This window comes from Gordionus sp. m RMFG-2023, chromosome 3, assembly GCF_954871325.1.
Source record: "Gordionus sp. m RMFG-2023 chromosome 3, tfGorSpeb1-WG-v2, whole genome shotgun sequence".
In the NCBI taxonomy this organism is placed as follows: domain Eukaryota; kingdom Metazoa; phylum Nematomorpha; class Gordioida; order Chordodea; family Parachordodidae; genus Gordionus; species Gordionus sp. m RMFG-2023.
Window position 1 is genome coordinate 19,271,762 of NC_088777.1, and position 6,108 is coordinate 19,277,869.

The window sequence follows — 6,108 nt, forward strand, 5'->3', positions numbered from 1 at the left end:
CGTATTTTAGTTAATTTGAATATTATTTGATATACATTTCATTGAATACAAATAAACGGTGAAATAACTTAAATTTGATAAATATACCAATTCTTATATGTTACATATCTCCATTTAAGGTTATAAACATATAAAGGTGCTGTGACATAGAATTCAAATAACTAACCTGGATTAGAATATTTAGAGGAATTATATTGAACAATTTGGAGAAATATTGAAATAGAAGTATAAAGAGGTATATTAAATTAATTGAATAGATATCACATAAATAGAAAATTATAAAGAAGCTGATTATAATCAATTGAATAGAATTAAAAAGAGAATAAGTTTTAACGGAAACTCTAAAAAGAAGAAGATTAAATTTAAATAGAAGTATTTTAATAGAATAATAATTTGAATTTAGATTTAAGAATATAAAAGTAGAAAATAAAGGATTTAAGTAAATAAATATAAGTTATTAATTAGAAGATTTTGAAGAAATATAAGAAATAGTACCAGAATTACAGTAATGAATTGAAATTTAATTAATTAAAACATAAATATAAAGAAAATTTTATAAGATGTGGTATACGATAATAATAATTTTATTAGTAAGTATTATAATAAACATAAAATATCATAGAATAAGTTTTATTTATAATGCATATAACCATTAGTGAAAAGGATAAAATTATAAGTATTATTTTAGCAATTTATACACCTTATTATTATTAATAGTAGGAATGTTATTAGGAGGTAGAAATATAAGAGAGAAGACAAAAACTCTATAAGGAGAGATGGTAAGAAAGAATAGTCGATAAATATAATATGGAAAAATTATCTGAATAAACAAAATTAGAACCTAATACAGAAAAATTAAGGATTTCTATAAAGAAGTTAAGAACTAAAAATATAAGGATAATAAAGAGTTTAGAAGACAAAGAAGTTTATCTATATTATATCGGTTGAACCAGAATAATTTTATAGGCGTACGTCACAGTACACACCAGTCTACATTAGTATTAAGGTAAAAAGATTAATTTAGTTGCCTCAGGTTGAATAATTTTATAGGCATACGTCAAAATACACACAAGCCTACATTAGAATTAGGGTAAAAGAAGAAAGATTATTATATTTGCTGCAAGTCGAATAATTTTATGGGCGTACGTCAGAGCACTTATAGCCTACATTACTATAATAGTTCTGGTAAAACAATCGAATAGGCGTACAGCATAGTAGAGGTCTGCATTGGGCAAGGTTTCGGCCCAACCGGCCACGCCTGCTCATCTAAGTGGGTGGGCGGGTTAAAAAAATTTGAAACTATGGGCGGGCAAGTAGATGAGAGGGTCATAGAAATATAAAATTTTTTTCAAAAACAAACTAAAAAAAATCATAATTATTTAAATGATCATCAATAACAATATTTCTTTTTTTATTGTACCAATCGTTTTTTTAAGTGAAGAACACTTACCTAACTATATTATGTACAACAATAAAACTTTTCTCTTAAAATAAATAATGATTTTTGGATATTGAAAATATTTCCTTTTTGGGTCTGAAATCTGCATTGTATTATTTTATTTTAGTAATTAATTGTTTATCTTTATATTTGCTTTTCAATTTTATCTTATTATATAATATATAAATTTTATTTTTTATAACATAATTTTTAATAAAAAAATATTTTTAAAATTATATTATGAATAAAGAATATATATCTAAAAAAAATAATTCAAGTCAAAAGATAATTGAATCAGACAATAAACTCAAATCTTCAATGTGGTAATAATTTTAAATCATTTTCGATGAAAATGATAAATGATTGCGAATCTATCTATAAATATAATAACAAAAGTGGCACATCCTTCTTCCTTCGGCATCAATGTTCATCTGTAAATTATGAATTAATAGATAATAAAAAATAACCGGATATTTTCAAAAAGACAATTTTCAATTAAGCAAAACGATAAAATCGGGTCTAATTGCCAATTTGTTTTGCGAAATATCGGTTAAATGCGAAAATTTTGAATTCCCGTCAAAAAAAATGACGAAATTACAAAAAAATCAAAAAACAGAAAAGAAATATAAATGACAAACTATAGAGCTAAATAAAAGACCTAGGCAATGATCTAAATATAGCAATAACTTATTCAAATCACTAAAATCACAAAAAATAATTTCTTTATTAGTAATTTCAAAAAAAATAATAATAATAATAATCAAAATTTCATAAAAAATGAATCATCAAGAAGTAGTTTTCATATAAAAAATTAATAATTTCAAAATTACTTTCAAAAACGATAAAAAAATATATCTAATTAAAAATGATTGACATTTTAACTATAAAAAAGTATCATTTATGACATGCCACCCCTTTATGGGCCAATGACATGCATACAAAAAAAATGTATCTGAAAAAAATGGTCGATATATAACGGTGTTGCATGATCAATTAAATTGCTATAACAGATTAGTAAAATTTTATAAAGTCCTTCAATTTTATTTGATTAATTCAATAATATCATGATTACCTTAAATATTTCAAAAGAAATAGCTAATTTCAATGTGAATGATCCATGCTGATAGTGGATATAACTATGGGAAACACCAAACCCGAAAGGAACAATAGATATTTCCTAAAACATCCAATTTCAGAATCGTCATTAACATTATTGTAAACATTAACATTAAGTTGTTTTGTCGGTGATAATAAAATCTTTGTCAAATCATCTGCTTCGTTTTCCACTTTGATTTTTTTTTGTCTGTGATATCCCTTCATAATAAAGAATGTTTATTGCCTAAATTCATCATTGATGGTACTGTGGTATTCCTTCGTGGAGTTTTGGAATAATGAATGACGTTATTATTATGAGACGAATGCTTCAAAAAGCCTGTTTCTGGCAAGATGTGAAAAGCGGCGATGTAGAGAAATGTATCCCCACTGAATATCGTGGCCATAGCGTAAAGGGATTGGATCTCTATTTATCTTCATTGACATTATACATCGTAATCGGGTGGTTGTCATTGTTCCGAAAGGTTGAGTAAACGATAATTCATGAGCATTGGCTTGATAATTAACTGGACACGAGTCTGATAATGGGGAATACGTTTCACATGTGATTATGGCAATTTATTAATATTATTATTATTTTATAATAATTAATTTTTTTTTTAAAAAAAATCTTTAAAATACAAGTGAAATACAAACACAAAAAAATAAAAGAAAATAAATTATCATAAGTGACCGGAAAAAAAAAATACTAATGATATTTATGCCACAAAAAATATTTTATCCACAACTAACCCAGTCATGCGAATCCCCATGTCAGTATTATTCATTCCTTAATCTTAATTACAAAATTAGAGGCAACTTCCAATAAAAATAAGTTAGGGGAAAAAAAATATACAACAGAAGGGCTGGGAGAATAAAAATATTTAACAAGAATTTTTTTTACCAAATGTTTAAGATTCTCTTTTCAATATACATTATTAAGTACCATGATAAAAAGTCATTTACTAAATCGATATTGTATTTTCTTTCCAACAAATGTCGATTAAAAAAATAAATTTTTATCAATGTGAATAATAAAACATAACACGACCAAAAAAAAAAACTTTTCGACTAACATTGAGAACAAAAGCTATTTTAATACCCTGAAAAAAAAACTTTCTATTCATTCAAGAAAAGATAAAAACAAAACTTTTCTATTCATTAAAAAAATGACTTAAAAAAATAATTTTTATCAATGTGACTAATCAAACATAACATGACCAACAACAAAAAAAACTTTTCGACTAACACTGAGAACAAAAGCTATTTTAATACCCTGAAAAAACTTTCTATTCATTCAAGAAAAGATAAAAACAAAACTCTTCTATTCATTAAAAAAATGACTTATTGTCCCTATCATCTGGCAGACAAAGAACATTCCTTAACGAACAAAATAAAACCTTTCCAATATCATTAAAATGGTGAAAAACTTTTTACTGAATCCGTCTGAATTGAACTATAAATTGAATCGAAACTGACCATAACAACTTGTACACATTGAACAATATTAAAAAAAAATGATCCAATATACGGAACCCCGACCCGATATGAACCGTTAAAAAAAATCGAGTATATCATCTCATTATATTTCCCCCATCTTATTTTACATCCACTTGATAATCATTAAGACATCCTAACTTTTCTTCATAAATTATTTCATATTTCTTCATTAAAAGAGATATATTTTCACGCATTTTATATAATTTATGAATACCAATAGCAACCTTTGGGTTTTCATCAATGCTAATATTGTTTTCAACCATTAATTCCGTGGAATTTACAGACCTATCAGAATTAAGGGTTGAATTATCTTGTTTTACGGTTAAATCCGTCCCTTCTATTTCATGAATATTTTTTCGAGCATTATTAGCAATATTTTTGTTTTTAGTCTCATTTAGGTCCGAACCATTATGTATGGTAAAAAATATTCCAATAATTATTGAAAGGACCTAACTGAACAATTCAATCCACCCCATGATGGTTTCCACATCTTTCTTTACAACCCATAAATCTAGGAAAAATGTGGTATCATGGAGAATTACTCCCAACTTGGTTTTTCCCAAAATTATTATTTAACCATCAAATTGTCTGACACACATAGATTCTTTTTCAAGTTTACCCCCAGGCCAATACTTATAATAATTTCTTCTAGACATTATGGAAATGCTAGCCCCTGTGTCGAACAACATGTCAATATCCCTCGAGTCAACTCTTACAGTAACTCTTGGACAAGGACAAGGTTCGACTAATCTCTCAGTCATTAAAATCTCATATGTTTTAATTGACTGATCAATATTTATCTCATTTGAAACATTAGTTTCAGGAGAATTCCCATTTGAACATAAATTCAACTCGGAATTTAGTGGTTCATTAACAATATTCATATATTTTTTTGTAATATCACTGGGATATTTTTCCCATCTGAAAGTATTAACATCCCTTTTATCGGAATATTTAACAATACCCTTAGGATATTTCTCTCATTTAAAATTGTTAGAATCTTCATTATTTTCATTTTTCTCATCAGGATAAAAAAAATTTCTGTTAAAACCACGGCTTTTACGAGAATCATATCTCATTTCAGCATGGTTATTTACTTTATTATTATTTCTACCTCCCGATCTCCTACTTACTATATGATTACACTTGCAATCATATAGTCAATTTTTGATACAATTTATGCTACATGTCCCGGTTTGTTACATTTAAAACACAAACGAGATTTGCCATAATTCGATCGTAGAACCTCAAATTTATTCGTGTTGGTACCAGAAATTTTTCTAACATTAGAATTTTCCAATGTCAGTTTCTTTAACGGAAAACCTTCACGAAATTGTGGCCCCTATACCCACAGCGGGTACATTTCAAGTCTTCTAAGAATTTTTTATGACCAGAAAAACCATCTTTTTCAACGGAGATATTTTTTCCGTTTGACCATGTCGGACCACATATTTAGCCTTTATTAATATTACTATTCGCAATAACCAATTTATTTATATCTTGATACATAATCTTAATCACTTCTTTTATTTCTTTCAATTCTTGGAGGATAACTACAGATCTCTCCACAATATCCAAACGATCATCGTTATTACATTCCAAAGATTCTACCATTTCTGGTCTGCTGTTCTTGATTTCATTTAAAACCACATTTAAATTACTTTACAAGACCGAAATTTTTTACCTACAATCAGCCGACACCGGAGTGTCTATTTTCCAATTTCCATATACCTTGGTCGCAACTAGAGTACATTTTCCAAACAAAAATTTTATTATAATAGATAACCCATATAGTGTGATCAATAATAAAATTGTCACTAATGCATTATTTACATCAAATTTATCAACCATTTGATACAAATTTTGATAAGTAATACTCGGATATTCCAAAATTTTAATAAATAAGCTAGGCCCAATATCAAAATTAAACATAAAGCCCATCTCATTATATGGAAAATTTATATTACTTTAAATCGGTCATGGTAAATGAATAATTTTAGAATATTTAAAAAAATACGTTCTTTTTTCTTTTTTTTTTAAACTATTTTTTTTTTTGAATTAATTATCATTTCTAAAAA